This window comes from Phyllostomus discolor, chromosome 8 (assembly GCF_004126475.2).
Source record: "Phyllostomus discolor isolate MPI-MPIP mPhyDis1 chromosome 8, mPhyDis1.pri.v3, whole genome shotgun sequence".
Taxonomy (NCBI): Eukaryota; Metazoa; Chordata; class Mammalia; order Chiroptera; family Phyllostomidae; genus Phyllostomus; species Phyllostomus discolor.
In genome coordinates this window covers 95,906,637-95,926,698 of record NC_040910.2, presented here as the reverse complement: position 1 = coordinate 95,926,698, position 20,062 = coordinate 95,906,637, and the positions used below count along the sequence as shown (strand labels likewise).

The 20,062-nt window shown below is 40.9% G+C and overlaps 1 pseudogene; it reads right to left on the bottom strand.

The window, feature by feature from the left end:
• Positions 1–4,512: 4,512 nt before the first annotated feature.
• On the bottom strand, positions 4,513–5,174 carry LOC114503827 (annotated as a pseudogene).
• Positions 5,175–20,062: the final 14,888 nt, after the last annotated feature.

Below are 20,062 nucleotides of genomic sequence, written 5' to 3'. Positions count from 1 at the left end.
AATCTAAGCGCAAGAAACCTGTCAGACCTCAACAAAGAGGCTCCCTGTGTGTGTGTGCGCGCGCACGCACGCACGCATGCACGCACACAAACTGTAGTAGGTACCACTTTGCTTTTCCAACTCTGCCATCCTCCACAACCAGAATACTAACCTGAGGATGGTTTAGGCATCCTGGCCTCTTGAAGGTGAGGGTTGCTTTGAGGAAGTCTGACTGAACCACCTCTTTCACCCTATGCTGCAGATGGGTGGGTCAGGCTCAGAGAGGGGAAGGCTGGGGTCGAGGTAACTGTGCAAGGCAGTGGCAGTGCCAGGACTGGAAGTAGCACTCCTGACTCTTCATTCGGGATGTTTCCCAGGATCCCAGCCAGAGGACACTTTCCTCCTGCAGGCTGAAGTCCGTGGCTTTTGAAAGCCATCATCTCTTTGAAGTGGATGTGCAATTTGGGAAAAGTCATTTGGTTGTTGATGGTTGCACGCAGGGAGTCAGGGTGGGGAGTTGAGGGAAATACACTATTTACTGAACATGTGATGTGCTGGGCACTTCATATGTATCATCTTAGACTTTATCATTGGTACAATGGAGATAATAGTTGCAGCTATTTCAAGGAGTTATTATAAAGTAATATAACTATAGTAATATATGCAAATGTTGACATATATGTAAAGTTGCCAGAGTATAGTTAGTAAGCAATCCATAAGTTTTGGTTTTGTATCAGATTTTCTGGGATGCAGTGAGGTTACTTAGAAAGAGTCTGAGCGTTTCAGAGCTTGCTTTTATGAGGCAGGTCTGGAGGCGTGTTCTGTCCAGGACTAAGTATCCCCCACTCCTGACACATGACCTTCCTGACTATTCTACTCAATGTCCATGAATTATGAATTTTTACCATCTGGCTGATGGCAGCAGGCACCATCGCTGGCTCTGCGCAAGTGTCAGGCACTGTTCTCTCATCTGTTCAGATGGTTCTTTCCTGGCTTTGGAGTTTTCTCACACACGTGAACTGATTAGTACTCTGCTGAATCCTTGAGGGGGACCCTCTGCATGTCTCTGTGGTTCTCTCCCCTCTCCAGCTCTCTGTCCTAAGAACTCTACCCACCTGGGTCTCCCCAGACCCTCAGTTAGGTCTCCTCAGCTCAGGAGTTCCCCAGGACTTCTCTGGGTCTCCCCTTGTGCACTGCAGCCTGGAAACTTCCTAGGCAGTAAGCAGGGTGATCTCAGGGTTCACATCACTTCTTTCCCTGTCTCTTGGGGATCACCACCCTCCATTACCCATTCAATTGTCCAGAGTCTTGCTTGGCTATTTTGGTTGTGTCAGGCAGGAAGATAAATCTGACCCCTGCTACTTTATCTTTGGGGGGATATGTCTCAGGACATACAAGGAACACATGTCTATCTCTTAGATTTTGCTGCATAACACTGACCCTAAGTGTAGTAACTTAAAACAACTATTTGTTTGTGTTTGGGCAGGTTGGCAGTGTGGACTGGGCACTGCTGCTGGTCTTGGCTGGGCTAACTCCTGCACCTGCAGTCAGCTGTGAGCCAGCTAGGGGGCTCTGCTTCCAGGGCACATGCTGGCTGTTGGCTGGAGGGAGGGAGGCAACTGGGCCATGTGTCTCTCATCATCCAGCAGGCTAGCCTGGCCTTGTTCACAGGGTGGCTATGTTCTAAGAGCACAAGAGAATGAGCCCAATGATGAACAATATTCAAGTCTATTCCACCACCACTTTGCTATTGTCCCTTTGGCCAAAGCAAGTCATGAACTGAGATTCAAGGGGTTGATAAATAGACTCCACCTCTTGATGAGAGGAACTACAAGGCCACACAGAATATAGGAGGGCAAGAATGTGTAGTCATTTTTAAGGCCTAGTCTACCATAACTATCATTTCACTTCAATCCCCACAATAAACCAGGTGGTAGATCTTATCATCAACCTTTTCCAGATGAAAAAAAAAAAAAAAAAAACAACTGAGGTTCAGGAGGGTGAAAGGGTTACATAAGATCTCACACTAGTGAAAGGCAGGGCCAGGACTTGACCCAGGGTCTGCCTGACTAGGAGCCCTTGCTGTAGTCTCTGCATTGTGTACTTGGTCTGGTGTATACACATGGGGTATGAGTGATTCTGATTAGGTGCATCTGTGTTCAGCACTATCAACTGTTCATCCCCACCCTGGTCCATGCTGCCCCCAGAACTGCCCATTCCCTGGATCCTTCCTGACACTCTGCCACCATCCATTTCCCAAACAGAGGCCCTGTGGGGCCAAGGAATGCTTAGCCAGAGACATCTGTGTGCTGGGGTCCATGTGTAGGGGAGCTCACAGGCGCTAATAATCTTGGTCTGCACCGGGCTGTTTCTCATTTGGTTGATCATCAGCCCCTTCTTCTTGTTGCTGCTCTGAAAGCCTCTCTGCCTCCAAGGTCTTTCTTGTTCCCATTTCTCCATCAAGTTGAAGACAGATGGGCCCTTGAGAGGCCCAGGTGGGATGACACCACTCTACTGCCTTAGGCCTTCAGGGGCTTCTGAATTTGGGGGCGGGCACTGGATGCAAGCTAAATGTATTTTCCTGGCACCTATGCCTTCATGATCTCCCCCTAACCCATGTTCCCACCCTGTTTCTCTCTGCCCATCTCCACTGCCTCCATAATTTAGCCAAGGGCACCATGGCTTTGCCCCTCTGGGCCCTGACCTCGGATTGTCCTTTTCTAGCTCCTGCTCCCTTGTAGCTACTCCCTCTCTTTCTACAGTTTGTGTGTTATGTCTAATCATTCCATTCAGGTTGTAACTTCCTGAGGGAGCAGATCCTGGCTCATTTGTGTTTGGCCAATCACAGAGCCTGCTGTGGTGCTTGATCCCTGACTGGTGTTCAGTGAGGTGCTCCAAAGATGGACAAGTGGAGAGGCACCACCTTACTCTCCTCCCCAGGAGGCCCTGAGATTGAGTTCTGAGAGATATACCTGTGTCCTCACAGTAAATGTCTCCTCTCTGACCAAGGTAACCTATATGAGTTCCTGTGAATGGAAATCAAGAGATTCTTGGTTAGGACAGGAAGAATGAGTGGTGTCTTAGCTTTCCTGGATAATACAATAGTATTTACTGGGATCTTAGGAGACTTAAACACAGGATGGTCTGTAATGGTGGAAACCTCAGTAGGTAGAGACAGTCAATAGGACAAGGTACTATTTGGGGATTTGAAGGCTGTGCTTTGCTGCTCAGATCCTGGAGGAACCAGTAGGGCGAGGGCTGGGAGCTTGTGTGACTTTCAGAGACTTGTGTTACTGTCCGTGGTGCTGAACGGTCATTGTTGATCTTTGCCTTATGACTGATTCTTCTAATCGAGGGACAGCAGTGACTTCTGTGTCACATCTCTTAGAGCTCCTGAACTATGTAAGAAATCAAAAGGTGAAGGAAAATAGAAGGTGATGAGGAAGCAGAAAATACGGGGGGTTGGGAGGAGAGGAGATGCTGTTAGAAAGGGTGTTTTGATTTTAAAACATTTGTTTTCACCATGAAAGAAACGACCCTAGACACAGACTATGGCCCAAATACTGAAAAACTGAAGGATGTGGAGAAATCTGAGCACTAAGCTAAGCAAATGTGCGTGAGTGTTGATAAGATTGGGAAATCAATATCAAGATCGTTCAAGTGAAATGATATCAGTTATATTAAAGAGCCCATAATATTTATTTTTTACATATTTATTGTAAAATTATACCATATGAAAGTTACATTAGTTATGTAACATGCATATTTATAATATTACACATATTATAAATGTTTTATGTGCATTACATAAATGTATAATATACTGTAAAATATATTATACATAATATAGCATTATAATATGTAATGCTATATTATGCATAATACATAATTATAATATACATTACATGTAATATCTGTGATACTTATTATTATATATTCACTATAAAATTAAGCCATATGAGAAACTTTAAAGAAGAAAGCAATGAGCAGTCCTGTTCTGCCACTTGGAAATACCACATTTAAAAAAAAAGAAATACCATATTTCATAAAATCTAGGTTTTGATTCTAAGACAAATAATTTCTTGTATCACTAAAAAAAAATTCTGCCAATTAAACCATGACACGGTACTTTTTATCACTTGGAATTTTTACTGAAAGAGCTCTTAGACTTACTTAAATATATATTTTATAATATGTTATTCTCATGCAAACATAAAAAGGAAAATATAAATGAAATAAATAGTGCATTATAGTCTTAAACCATTTTACATTTAGAGTTCAACTTCTCTGAATCACTTTTTTTTGGTTGTCAAATAATCTTTATTTGAAATATTTCCCTTTGTAGTTCTCTCTTTTTTAAAGATTTTATGTGCTTATATTTAGAGAGGGGAAGAGAGGGAGAAAGAGGGGAAGAGAAACATCAATGTGTGGTTGCCTATCATGCGCTCCCCACTGGGGACCTGACCTGCAACCCATGCACATGCTGGGACTGTGAATCAAACCTATGTCCCTTTAGTTGGCAGGCCAGCACTCAATCCACTAAGGCACCCCAGCCAGAGCTCCCTTTGTAGTTCTTAATTAGTGGGGCATTCCACTGCACCACTGTTGACATCATCTGTGATGTCATGAGTGTGGCGTCCATCAACATTGCAGCCCACAGCCCGGGCCACCCCTAGGATCTCTTTCATGCTTCCAGAGAGTTCTCTAGCTAAAGACTGGTGTTGCATCTGTCTGGCAATGTTGACAATCTCATCAAAAGTGATATTTCCACTGTGCTTAATGTTTTTTGCTTCTTTCTGTCTCGCAGCAGTTCTCCAAGGGCTTTGATGATCATGGCAGGGGCAGAAGGCACTGCCTCAATCTGGGCCTGTCTGTCCTGAATGGCCAGTTTCACTGTGATTCTCAGTCCCTTACAACACGTGTTGCTTTGGCGATGTCATCACAAACCTTTTTTCGAGACAGGCCCAGGGGGCCGGTCTTGGGGGCCAGGGCAGACGTGGCACCGACTTTCCGCCTGTGCACCTCAGGTGTACGACTTTGATCTCTTTGGGGTCGAACTGCAGTGGCTCTGTGGAAGCGGCTGGTGTCAGATGAACCCGGATTCAGGACGACCAGAGAAAGTTGCACCTTTGCCTCCTTCAATCAGAAAGCCGAAACAGTTTTTGAGCCCAGGTCGTGTGTGTGACTAACAACATAATTCTTTGTGTTCAAGGGTATCGGGAGATGCAGCATCTGTTAAAAAAGAGTGTTCTGAACTCTTCTTCCAAATTATTGGTGCCCACCTGAAAATTCTTTTTTTTTTTTTAATATATATTTTATTGATTATGCTATTACAGTTGTCCCATTTCCCCCCTTCTCTCCCCTCCACCCTGTACCCCCCTCCCACCCACCTTTCCCCCTTTAGTTCATGTCCATGTGTCATACTTAAGAGTTCTTTAGTTTCTACATTTCCCGTACTATTCTTGCCCTCCCCCTATCTATTTTCAACCTACATTCTACGCTACTTATTCTCTATACCTTTTCCCCCTCTCTCCTCCTCCCACCCCCCTGCTGCTAACACGCCATGTGCCCTCCATTTCTGTGGTTCTGTTCCTGTTCTAATTGTTTACTTAGTTTCTTTTGGTTTTGCTGTAGGTGTGGTTGTTAATATTTGTGAGTTTGCTGTCCTTTTACTATACATGTCTTTTCTTTATCGTCTTTTCTTAGATAAGTCCCTTTAACATTTCATAAAATAAGGGCTTGGTGATGATGAACTCCTTTAACTTGACCTTATCTGAGAAGCACTTTATCTGCCCTTCCATTTTAAATGAGAGCTTTGCTGGATAGAGCAATCTGGGATGTAGGTCCTTGTCTTTCATGACTTGGAATATTTCTTTCCAGCCCCTTCTTGCCTGTAAGGTCTCTTTGGAGAAATCAGCTGACAGTCTGATGGGAACTCCTTTGTAGGTTACCGTCCCCTTACGTCTTGCTGCTTCTAGGATTCTCTCCTTCGTTTTTACCTTGGCTAATGTAATTATGATGTGCCTTGGTGTGTTTCTTCTTGGGTCCAACTTCTTTGGGGCTCTCTGAGCTTCTTGGATTTCTTGGAAGACTGTTCCCTTTGCCAGATTGGGGAAGTTCTCCTTTATTATTTGTTCAAGTACGTGCTCAATCTGTTGCTTTTCCCCTTCCGATTCTGGTACCCCTATAATTCGGATATTGGAACGTTTAAAGGTGTCTTGGATGTTCTTAATCTTTTCCTCAATTTTTTGAATTCTTATTTCATCATGCTTTCCTGCTTGGTTGATTCTATCTTCCCTCTGGTCCACTGTATTGTTTTGAGACTCAGATTCCTTCCTTTCACTATTGGCTCTCCTCCGCGTGTCTTCCTGCATCTGTTTTATGGTAATCTGCATTCTTTCATCTAAATTTCGTCCAAAATCAACCAGTTCCGTGAGCTTTCTGATCACCAGTGTTTTGAACTGCGCATCTGATAGATTGGCTAATTCTTGGTCGCTCAAAAGGATGAGTCCTGGGGGACTGATCTGCTCTGTTGAAAACATTTTTTTTTTTCTCCCCTATCTCTCCTTTTTTTTTTTTTTCCCTGGTCTGGTTGCTCTTGTTACGGTGGGGGGCGGAGACTTAGGTGCTCACTGGGGCTGGGCACTCCGGTCGCTAGATTGTGACGTTATCTGTGGGGCGGGGCATGAGCAGGAGCGGGGCGGGAGAAAACAATGGCGGTAGTTCCGTTCCCCTGGACTCAGGCCCTTGTCTGGGCTTCTGGACCGTGAGTTCTGCCCTGGTCCACAATCGCTACCCCTCTGGGTCTGCCAGCCGCAGCTTGCGTACTCCGGGATCACCGCTGCCTTCTTGTGCCCCCGGATGGCTTTTACGCCGATTTCACGCCAAACCTTCCCCCGACCTCCGCGCCGCCGACCTGAGCCAGCCGCGCGCCCGCCCGGCTGGTCTTCTCCTACCAGTCCAGATGAACGCGTCTACTTCAACTTCTTGGCTGTCCGACTTCCATTGAGATAAATCCTCTGCCGGATCTGGGTGTTATTCTGATAGTAAATTATTGTTGTAAATTATTGGTTTTCTAATCTTGGTTGTACGAGGAGGTACGGTGCGTCCACCTATTCCTCCATCTTGCCGGAAGTCAACCACCTGAAAATTCTGATGCTGCACTTCATCTTACCAGGAGGTGTCAGCACTGAGAACTCTTTCACTACTGACTTCGAGCCAACAGCCATTACATGAGTCCCCTAGATTTCCAAGTTGTTTAAATGTGGAAAATAAATCTGCATTCTAGAGTAGATGAAGACAGACACTCTGGCCCTGGCTAGTGTAGCTCAGTGGATTGAGTGCGGGCTGCGAACCAAAATATTGCAGGTTCGATTCCCAGTCAGGGCACTTGCCTAGGTTGCAGGCCACGGCCCCCAGCAACCGCACATTGATGTTTCTTTCTCTCTTTCTCCCTCCCTTTCCTCTCTAAAAGTAAATAAATAAAATCTAAAAAAAAAGAAGACAGAAACTTTGGTACACATTACTTCCAATATCTCTCTATGCTTACATGCAAAAGAATAATGAGTGGATAAGTGAAAGTTCTAGATAAAGTTAGACAGACATGATTTTGTAAAAGTCAATCCCTACTCTACATTTTATCAAAATATAAGATTAATTTTCATCACACTCAACAACAGAAAAAGAAATTAGGTAGGTCTGAAGGAAATGCTGTGCTTTAAACATTTTTCCCATCACAAAATACCTTAATTACTAAAAGATTCCCTCAAGGTTAAAGAAAAATGATTATAAAACCCAGTAAGCCATAAAGACACTAGAGTCATTAATTTTTCAAATCTCATGGTTCAATTTTAGGTAGTATTGTTGATTCCCTGCTACAGAAGATGAGGTTGCTAGCATAGTTCCCCTTCCCTCCCTTTATAAATCACCCACTTTTGTTACTCCTGTGGATTTCCTTTCTCTGGGGTTTATTATATATGTTTTCATTCTGTCCCAATCATAAGTTCAAGATTATATAAGTAAATGTGTCCAAAGCTGACTGTCCAGTCTTTTTACACTGGTTTCTCCATTCTTAAGTTCTTTTGATTTTGTGATTATTTCTTTTAAAAGTACTATATGCACATAACTTTAGAAGTCAAGTTTTACCACCTGGTTCTAAGTGAAAGCTAGCATTTCTTTGCTCCATGTCCTCATCCATCTAACCTCACCACTCTGAAGGTGCAGCGCCACCCCCCACTTCTCCCACCATGCTCTCCTTTGCTAGCACACTCATACCCCAAAGCACTGCCTTCCCGCTGTGGCAGTTGAGACTCCAGATACCTAACTGGGCCCTTTCCCAAAAGCGCATGTGTATACTCAACCTCCTCTCATCCAAAAACAATCATCACCACTTTCCACTGAAGCAGCATCCAGTGCAGGGCATGCCTGCATATGTGACACCTGGATTAGATGATTAAAAAAAAAAGATTTTATTTATTTATTTTTAGAAAGAGGGGAGGGAGGGAGAAAGAGAGAAAGAAACATGGATGTGTGAGAGAAACATTGACTGGCTACCTCTCACAGGCCCCCAACTGGGGATCTATCCTGCAACCCAGGCATGTGCCCCAGGCATGTGACTGGGAATCAAACCAGCAGGCTTTCAGTTTGCAGGCTGGTGCTCAATCCATTGAGCTATACCATCCAGGTTTTGCCTTGTTTACTTTTAGTCTATGGTTTAAAAGCAGGGGTTTGAGGTACCACAGGGTTGGAGACATAAACTGGACCTGAAATGAACTTGAACAATTATTCTGAACCATTAGAAAGTTACTGTCAAAACGATTGCTTGTAGCTGAATCCATGTGTGCTGGAGACCAACGTATAACTGGGAGCTCCTCGAATTAACTTTCATGTAAAAGAAAACATTCATTAAAGGACAAATATTAAAAATGTGTTCATTGAAGCTTGTGAATGTATTTTTAAAGCTCAACAGTAACTTCAAATATTACTTATATATCAAAACAAACAAAATATATTTTGGGAGAGGAGTATTTTTTATCACTGACATTATCTAGAATTGCTAGTGCACAGTGACAATAAAAACCAGACTGACGCCCTGGCTGGCATAGCTCAGTGTATCGAGCACGGGCTGTGAACCAAAGGATAGCAGGTTCGATTCCCAGTCAGGGCACATTCCTGGGTTGTGGACCAGGTCCCCAGTGGGGGCCATGTGAGAGGCAACCACATGTTGATGTTTCTCTCTCTCTCTTTCGCGCTCTCTAGCTCTCTCTCGCTCTCTCTCTCCCTCCCTCTCTCCCCCTCTCTCTCTCTTTCTCCCTCCCCTCCCATCTCTGAAAATAAATAAAACCTTAAAAAAACAGACTGACATCTAGTAAATTTTCTTATTTCTTTGAAGTTATCTGCAGAGAATGTGTCCCTCATTGCGTGCATTTAGGGCAAACTGCTGCCACCATCCTGCCTTTCATATGCCATCGGTTCAGTGTTTTACTACCAAGATAATACAATGAATAGTGAGAGGTGAGCCATATATTGTGCTATAATTACCTCTCAACTTTTTGTATTTTCTGCAGTAAAAATTGCCTCTTTTTTGTTTACTTAGATTTTCTGTGTATTAGTTCATTCTGAAAATTTCCACCAGAATTGAACATTTTGTATAATATGTGAAGTTTTAGGCAAAATTAATTTCTCTGTATATGGATGTCCAATTGCTGTAAAACCATTTGTTGAAAAGAATATCATTTTTTCCTTTGAGTTGTCTTTGCATTTTTTTTGTCAAGAATCAGTTGGCCATATTGTGTAGGTGTATTTCTAGACTCTCTATTCTATTTCATTGATCTGTGTATCTATCCCTTCAGCAATACTACACTGTCTTGATTCATCTAGCTTTATAGTAAGTCTTATAATAACCCTGACAGTTGCAGTTCAGTTGGTTGGGCATCATCTCACAAAGAGAAAGTTTTGATTCCCAGTCACGGCATATGCCTAGGTTGTGGGGTTGGTCCCCAGTTGGGCATGTGGTCAGGTGTGTGTAAGAGGCAGCTGATGGATGTTCTCTCTCACATCAGTGTTCCTTCTCTTCCTCTTCTTTCCCCTCCCTTCCTCTTTCTCTAAAAGTAAATAAATAAAATTTAAAATCAAATAGTGTGATTCCTCCAACCTTATTCTTTTCAAAATGATTCAGGCTATTCTAGTTCTTTTCCCTTTCCACACTTATTTTTATTGTTTTAATGCTGGGACTTCCAGTATGATGTTAAATAGCACTGGCAAGAGTGGGCATCCTTGCTTTTTTAAATTCTTACAACTTCTTATGCGTGAATGCCTAGGCATATCTCTTGTGGCTCTTTGATTCTTCAAGAAATTTCATTTCAAATTATTAATTTCATATTTAACAAAAGTTTGCTGAATGCCTACAATAGACAAGGAATGATATGCCAAAATAATAAATCACATTGTAATCAATCTGTGAAACAGAGAAAGGAAAAAGGTAAACCATTCATAACCCCACATCTTTTAACACATTTGTTGTTGAGATCAGGGTATTTACTGCAGGAGTTTTCGAACAACACAACTTTTAAAGTGGTTCCAGTGAGCTTCATTAGCAGCAGTGGCCATGGCTCTCTGCCCAGCTCCTCCGTTAAAAGTTTACAGGCCCCAGGAGGGGTGGATAAGCCAGCTCAGATCTCATCTGGATTCTGACCTTCTGCTGGGACACAGCAGAAGATCAGTTTCCAGTGGGGATTGTCGATAAAGTTAATAACCTTTCATTTGAATACAATTTTCTATTTTCCATATTCCTACAGCAGCATTAGCTCACTTGTTCTTATCTATCATCCTGTCTTCCCATTGCAGGATGAGGAAATGGAGGCAATCAGCAAAGGGTGATGGAAAGAGCAGCGATATTACTGTCCTGTGTGTACCTAGATATGCCACTTATCCAACCACACAACTGGGAGCAGGTTCTGTCATGTCTCCAAGCCTCAGTATCTGCATTTGTGAAAGTAGAAAGTTGGATTAGATGACCTCTTAAGGCTATATAGAGCTTCAAAATCCCATGACTCTATGTCCTGTTCAAGGTTACATGGCTTGTTTGTGGCAGAACCATGGTAAGAATCCAGGGTTTTTGGCACTTGGTCCAGTGCTTATCCGAGCATACCACAAACAATCTGAGTACCTCCATGAGAATTTTCTCCAGAGTGAGTGGGTGCTGTGTCTTCCACCCCCTTCTCCCCTGTCTGTTGTTGGTCTAGAAGGACTGGCTGGAAGGAAGGAAAAGGGAGGGTACTGGGTGGGCTAAAGGGAGGGTGGATGAAGAAAGGAAAACAGAGCTGTAACACTTTGCACTTAAATCTGGGCTATAAGGAAGAATGATCATGGAATAAGTACTGAAAATCTTGGAGGAAAGTGGCTAAGTTACTTTTAGGGGCATTTTTGGGGGTGGAAAGGGAATGCCACTTGGTCACATACCCTCAACTTTGAGTAAGGCAGCTTTATGCTGTGATCTCTCTGAAAGACAAGGAGACAGAAGAGGCACCTAGTCAACGGCAGATGTGAAAATTTTGTGAATCTAAAATAGCCTCAAAGTTAAAACAGCAATGAGCTGAGTCTTTGGATAAGAAAAACTAATCCAGGGTAATTGCCCAGGGAAGCCAAGAGACCATAGAGCCCTTGAGCTTCTGGTAACTCCCATTTACTCCAGCAAGGGGCTACATTTAAAACAGAAAAGGGAGGGAACACAAACAGGAAAATGAGACTCTGGAGAGGTGGAGGATGGTGAGTCCGGATCATCAGGCCAGGCCCAGATACATAGTCTCCCAGGCAAACTCTGACCACGTGTGAACTCAGTCATGCATGTCATCTTTTTCCTCCCTGTTTTCAGATTGGATAATTTCTATTGATCTATCTTCAAGTTCACTGACTCTGTCCTCTGTCATCTCCATTGAGTGCCTTCAGTGAATTTTGTATTTCCATTGTTGTGTTTTTCAGTTCTAAAACTACCATTTGGGGTTCTTTTTTAGAGTTTTAATTTTTGTTGTTGAGAACTACTATCCTTTCCACATGTTTCGGGGGCTATGTTAGTAATACTTTACAGTCTCTGATCATTTCAACATTGACATTATGTTAGAGTTGATATTTGTTGGTTGTGTTTTTCTGGCAAGATGTTGAGGCTATCCTACTCTTTATTTTAATGTTGCATACTTTTGAATTGTATTCTGGAAATATCATATTGTGAGACTTTGAGCCCTCTGAAGAATGTTGATTTTCTTTGTTTGTTTTAGCTGTCAGTTAACCCTATAGGTCCTGAACTGTCTTGTGTCTCCTGTGGTTCCAATATCGGCAGACTTTTCAAAGCCTTTATGGGGCTATTTGTGTCTGCACTGTGTATGTGCCACTTAGGGGCCAGTCTGGCACCTGGGCAGTGGTCCACAATACAACTCAGTTCCCAAAGCCTTTGCTATGCTGCTTCGAGTCCGATATTCCCATGCACAGATTTAAGGACACTTTCCTCTCTGTGATTTATGCCACCTGGCTCCTAAGGTCTCCTTTTCTCTTGCTATAAAGCCAGGGGTTTAGTCTCCTTGTGCTGCCATGAACTTCCCCTGGCTGGGTCTGCCTCAGACCAAAGTGGTGAAAGTAAAGAGAGAAACAGCTCATGGGGATTCTCTGCATGTTACTTGGACCCTGTTTATCCAAGTCTTCTGGCAAGAGAGGGTTCCTGCTCAGAGTTGTAGCACTTGTGCGGCTGCCACAGGATTATAGCTTCCATGACTTGAGGATAGGACTAGGAGGAGAAATAGAGAAAGGGGGAAAAAAGGGAATTTCCACCAAAAGGAAAGTGGGTAGGGGGGCAGTAGAGGAGGATAAAGGGAGGATAAATGCTGATGGATGGAGACTTGACTTGGGGTGGCAAACACACAATACAATATGCAGGATATGTTATAGAATTGCACATTTGAAACCTATCTCACTCTATTAGCCAATGTCACCCTGATAAATTAAATAAAATAAAAATAATAAAGAGTTAAAAATAAGCAAAAAATAGAAGAGGATTTCCCTACACATTTCTCAGCCCAGCAGGGGCTCCTTTTCCCAATCCTTTGGCCATAAAGAGAGGGCTTTTCTTGGCATATTGTTTTTGCCTGTGTCCATTGTACACCCCTGGGACTCTCGAGCCTACGTCAATAGCAATGGAAGGAAGAAAGATCAGGAAACCAATCCCCACATTGCATGTTATTCAAGTTTTGACTTCCCTCCACAAACTACCGACTGTTGTTCTTTTTTCAGTGTCCTGAGATTTTAGTTTTTATTTGTAATAAGTGGAGAAGTTGGAGGGAGTTTTAGAACCTCTAAGTCATAGTTTTGATTTGTTTGGTGGACATGTCTTTCTGGTGTGATCTCATAGTCCTTGTGATATTATAGTCCTTGGGATAGTACTTGGGATATTATTCTGCTTTTGGGGTTTTTATTTCTGATAACAACTTCGTGTAGGATTTTCCCTTTATATTTTTCTGTGGCTCACTTTTCATGAAAGTACCATTACTGAACTTTTAGAAGGGGTCATGGTTCATGCACCCCAACCTTCCATTGTTTTTATTCAGTATTTGAAAATGTGGCTTCTTGCTTTCTGAGAATTCCTAACTCTGTCAGAGCTTGCCCTGTCCTCCCCACCTTTTTTTATCGATATCTTCTGTTTTCTTTATCTCTGTGGTCTCATCTGGATCCTCTTTGATTCCATTCCCAACGATGTTTCTTCTGTGTGGGGTCAGTGCTGGGAGGAGGCTCTGGTTGGTTGGCTCTGAGAGCACCAGGGCCTGAGATGACTCCAAGCTCCTAGCATACCCTCTCCATTAACTTTGGAGGAACCACTCTGTTTCAGCTTCTATTTAAAAATATTTTTATTACTGTACTTTTCCATGTATAATGCACACTTTTTTGCCCAAATTTTTAAGGAAAAAATAAGGATGTGCATTATGCATGGGTAGTACTAATTCTGTATCTATATAAATGTTTTTAATTCTTTTATTTATGCTTAGGTATTAAAAGTGTGGCTCTAGAAAGCAATCACAGTATCCATATGCAAAACAATACCCTAGAATATGATAATCAGTTTTGTTTCTAAATATAAATAAATAAATAATTGAATTAAAAAATTAAAATAAAAGATTCTTTCCTGAATGTTTGGGCCAAAAACTTGGATGGACATTATACATACATGGTAAAATATGGTATTTAAGTTTTAGAGAGGGGGAAGGGAGGAGAAAAACATTGATTGGTTGCCTCTCACAAACATACCAACCAGGACCAGGCTGCAACTGAGGCATGTGCCCTGACCAGGAATTGAACTGGAGACCTTTCAGTTTTCGAGATGGAGCTCAACCTGGGCTGAGCCATGCTGATTAAGGCTCAGCTTCTACTTTTGAATTGGTCTACCATACGTTCCAGAGAATACCTGTTGGATATTTTTAAAAATTGAGCTCGTTGTGGGTAATGTTGGTTAATAACATTACATGAGTTTCAGGTGCACCACTCTATAATACCTCATCTGTATATTGCATTGTGTGCTCACTACCCAAAATCTAATGACCTTTGGTCATCATACACTTGACTCCCTTTACCCTCTTCATCCTCTCTGTATACCCCTTCCCTCCTTGTAACCATCATTGTTGTCTGTGTCTGTGAGTTTGTTTATTTGTTTGTTTTTTGCTTTTGGTTGTATATCCTGTTGGCTATTTTTTATTATTTTCCTTTCAGGTCCATCAGGCACCCCTTGCTTCCCTCTGCTTTCTCCCTCACAGTTATTAATGCCACGCAACCCTCGTGCACAGATTTTCCTCACCTGCATGTTGGGGTCTGTGGTTGTTTTACTTTACTGCTCTGCTGTTTTTTCTAGGTACTTTCTTTTAGAAATTTTGGAATAGAAGTAGAGAAAGCTTAAGTGAAATTTCAAAGGACATCTGACACTAGTGCACGTCTTCTGAATCCTACCTAGTCCAGTGGAGTCATACTTTAAGGAACCAGAAAAAGAAAAGCAAACTAAACACAAAGCCAGAAGAAAGAAAGAAATAATGAAGATTAGAGCAGAAGTAAATGAAATAAGGAATACAAAAATAATGGAAAGAATCAATGAAACCAAAGGTGATCCTTTGAAAAGAACAAAATTTATAAACCTTTAGCTAACCTGACTTTTAAAACAGAGAGAGAGAGAGAGAGGACATGAATAAATAAAGTCAGAAGTGAAAGTGGGAGCATTGCTACCAGTTACAGAAATTAAAAAGTATTGTAATAGAATACTAGGGGAAATTATATACAAATAAATTAGAAAATTTAGATTAAATGGACAAACTCCTAAAGACAGAGAAATTACTTAAGAAGTAATAGAAAATCTCAACAGACTTATAACAAGTAAAAATTGTATTTAAAAACCTCTCAACAAGGAAAAGTCCAAAACCAGAAGGTTTTACTAGATGAATTCTATCAAACATTTAAAGGAGAAGTAATACCAATATTACTCAATGCTTCCAAAAAAACAGAAGCAAAGGGAACATTTCCTAACACATTCTATAAGGTCAGCATTACCTTGATACCAAAGGCAAACAAAGACCCCACTAGAAAATAAAACCACAGACCAATCTTTCTTATACATATAAATGCAAAAATCCTCAAAAAATACTAGCAAACCAAATCCAACAGCACGTGAAAAAAATTACATACTATAGCCAAGTGAAATTTACTCCAGAAATGCAAAGATGGTTTAGCATAAGAGAAATCAACCAATGTAATACACTACATTAATAAATGAAGAAAAACCCACATAATCATTTCAATAGATGCAGAAGAAGCATTTGAAAAAATTAAACACCCTTTCACGACAAAAACATTCATAAAATTAGGAATATAATGGGGTCATTTATGAAAAACCCAAAACAAACATCATCCTCAATGGTGAAAACTTAGAGCTCCCCCCCCCCCCCAAGCACTGCGCCACACTCAAATGAGGAAAAAGAAAAAGATACCTATTTCACCACTGCTTTTCAATATTGTCATGGAAGTTCTATCCAGAGCACTTAGGTAAGAAAAGAAATAAAAGACAACCACATTAGGAAGGAATAAAAAAAAAACTATTTGCAGATGACATGATTCTATATAAAGAAAATCCCATAGAATCCACAAAAAAACTTTAGTGGTAATAAGAAAAATTGGCAAAGTTGCAGGGGCAACAGTCAATGCACAAATATCAGTTGTGTTTCTATAAACTAGTAAAAGACCATTATAAAAAGAATTTTAAAAATACCATTTAAAATAGCATCCAGGACTTCTGGCCGAGATGGAGGCATAGTAGATACACTGTGCCCCCTTGCACAACCAAAAGAAGGACAACAAATTTAAAAACAAAAAACAACCAGAACTTATAGAAAATTGAACTGTATGAAAGTCTGACAACCAAGCTGTTAAAGAAGAAACATTCATCCAGACCAGTAGGAGGAGTGGAGATGGGCAGCTGACGTGAAGAGGACTCACGGCAAGGTGGCAGCTGAAGGACTGGGGCGGGCAAGGTGGCAGCTTGTGGACCAGGCGAGGTGGCAGCTGGTGGACCAGGCAGTACCACATTTGAGTGGATAAACTGGGAGGTACAACTGGGAAGTGAGACAGACAGTGCAACCCAGGATTCCAGCATGGGGATATAAAGCCTAAAAACCTCTGACTCAAAAAACCTGTGGGGGTTGTGGTGGTGGGGGAAATTCCCAGACTCATAGAAGAGTTCACTGGAGAGACCCACAGGGTCCTAGAAAGTACAAAAACCCACCCACTCTAAAATCAGCATCAGAAGTGCCCAATTTGCTTGTGGGTTGTGGAGGAAGTGATTGAAATCCTGTCCAGACCTGAGTAAGTGGCATTGTTCCCTCTTGAACCCCCCCCCCCCCCCCACACACACACAGCCCACAAGGCAGCAATGTGGGTTGCCCTGCCCTGGCAAATATCTAAGGCTCTGCCCCTTACTATGTAACAGGTGTACTGAGACAAAAAAGAAAAAAAAGGCCCAAATGAAAGAACAGATGAAAGCTCCAGAAAAAATACAACTAAGTGACAAAGAAATAGCCAACTTATCAGATGCACAGTTCAAAACACTGGTACTCAGGAAGCTCACAGAAATGGCTGAGCATAGTTGCAAAATAGAGGAAAGAGTGAAGGCTATGAAAAGTGAATTAAAGGGAAATGCACAGGGAATCAACAGCATCTTGAGGAAACTGGGACTCAAATCAATGGTTTGGAGTAGAAGGAAGAAATAAACATTCCAACAGAACAGAATGAAGAAACGAGAATTCAGAAATATGAGGAGAGACTTAGGAACTTATAGGACAACTTTAAATGTTCCAACACCCAAATCATAGGGGTGCCAGAAGGAGAAAAGGAAGAGCAAAAAAAGCAAAACCTTATTTGAAAAAATAATGAAGGACTTCCCTAATCCAGCAAAGGAAATAGATTTTTCAGAGGGTCCAGGAAGCTCTGAGAGTCCCAAAGAAGTTGGACCCAAGGAAGCACACACCAAGGTACATCATAATTACATTAGCCAAAATTAAAGATAAGGAGAGAATCTTAAAAGCAGCAAGAGAAAAGGACATGGGAGTGCCCATAGGACTGTCAGCTGATTTCTAAAACAAACAAACAAACAAACAAACCCCACAAAACACAAAAAACACCAAACTTGCAGGAAAGAAGGGTCTGGAAAGAAGTATTCAAGGTCATGAAAGGCAAGAACCTACACCCAAGATTACTCTATCCAGCAAAGCTATAATTTAGAATAGAAGGGCAGATAAAGTGCTTCTCAGGGAAGGTCAAGTTAAAGGAGTTCATCAACATGAAGCCCTTATTATATGAAACATTAAAAGGACTTAGAAAAAGAAGATCAAAACTATGAACAGTAAAATGATAACAAACTCGCAATTATCATCAACTGAACAAAACCCAAAAACCTACAAAAGAAAAACCTACAAAGAAGAAAAACCAACTAAGCAAACAACTAGAACTGGAATAGAATCACAGAAATGAAGATCACATGGAGGGTTATCAGCAGGAAAGGGGAGGGCAGAGAATACGGGAAAAGGTACAGGGAATAAGAAGCATAAATAGTAGGTAGAAAATAGACAGGGGGAGGTTAAGAATAGTTTAGGAAATGGAGAAGTCAAAGAACTTATAGGTATGACCTATGGACATGAACTAAGGGGGGAAATGTAGGTGGGAGGGGGGTCTAGGACAGAATGGAAAAATGGGGGGAAAGGTACAACTGTAATAGCATAATCAACAAAATATATTTAATAAAGAAACAAATAAATAAAATAGCATCCAAAAGAATAAAATAACTAGGAAAAATTTAACCCAAAACACAAAACACTCAAATAATTGAAAACTACAAAATATTGCTGAAAAAAATTCATGAAGACCTAAATGAATGAAAAGTCACTTCATGTTCACTGACTGGAAAGTTTAATATTCTTAAGATAGCTCTACTCCCCAAAGTGATCTGCAGATTCAATGCAATCCCTATCAAAATTCCAATGGCCTTTTTATTTTTTGCAGAAATGATCTATCGAAGTCTCAAATTCATATGCAATTAATTACAAGGGACTCCAATTAGCCAAAATAACATTGACAAAGAAAAAGTAGAGGGCTCATACTTCCTGATTTCCAAACTCATTAAATCTACAGTAATTGAAACACTGTGGTATCAGCCTATGGATAAACATGTAGACCAATAGAATAGAATTGAATGCCCAGAAATAACCTAAAACATCTATGGCCAATTGATTTTATTTACAATGGTGCCGAGACCATTCAATACAGTCTCTTCAAAAAATGGTGGAGCCAACTGGTTCCACATGCAAAATAATAAAGCTGCACCCTCATTCATTCCATACAAAAAAATAACTCAACATGAATTAACTATCTAAATATGAGTTAAAATATAAACGTTTTAGAAAAAATAAACTTTCACAACCACAAATTTGTCAATGGATTTCAAAATTTCACACCAAAAGCATGAGCAAATAATATATTAGACTTCATAAAAACTAAAATCTTTTGTACATCAAACTACATTATCAAAATGTGAAAAGATAACCTATAGAATGGGAGAGAATATTGAATATTTGTAAATCACACATTTTATGAGTCTAATATTCAGTATATAGAAAGAACTCTTATAACACAAAAATAAACAAATAAACAACACAATTTAAAAGTGGACAAAGAACTTAAATGGGCATTTTTCCAAACAAAATATACAGGTGGCCAATAAACACAGAAAAAGATGCTCAATACCAGTGGCCATTAAGGAAATGAAAATCAAAATCACAATGAAATACCACTTCAACCCCGCTATGATGGCTAAAATGAAAAGACAGATAATAAGAGGTGCTGGTGATGATGTGGAGAAATCATCAGTGCTCATACACTGCTGTTGGGAATATAAAATGGTACACCCATTGGAAAACAAGATGGCAGGCCCTTCAAAGGATGCACATAGAGTTATATGACCCAGTACTTCCACTGTTAGGCATAAACCCAAGATAATTCAAAACATATGTTTACACAGAAACTTGATACAAATGTACAGCAACATTGTTTATAATAGTCAAAAAGTTGAAGCACCAAATGTTCAAGAACTGATTAATGAATAGTCAAAAGTGGTATATCCATATGATGAAATATTACTTGGTCATAAAAAGAAATGAAGTTGATACATGCTACAATATGGACAGACCTTGAAAACATTATGCTAAGAAAAAGAAGATATAAAATATCACATATTATATAATTCCATGTATATGAAATATTCAGAATAAGCCAATTCATAAGGACAAAAAGTTGTTTAGTCTTTGCCAGGGACTGGGGAAAGAACAGAATGGATAGAGACTGCTGAAAAAATATGAGGTTTCTTTTTGGAGTGATGAGCTGTCTGGAGTCAGAGAGTGGTGACGGTTTCACAGGCTTGTGAATATGCTAAAACCCACTGAGCTGCACACTTTAGATTGGTGCATTTTGTGGTGTGTGAATTATATCGTGAAGGTAAACTTTGCCCATTTCTATTGGG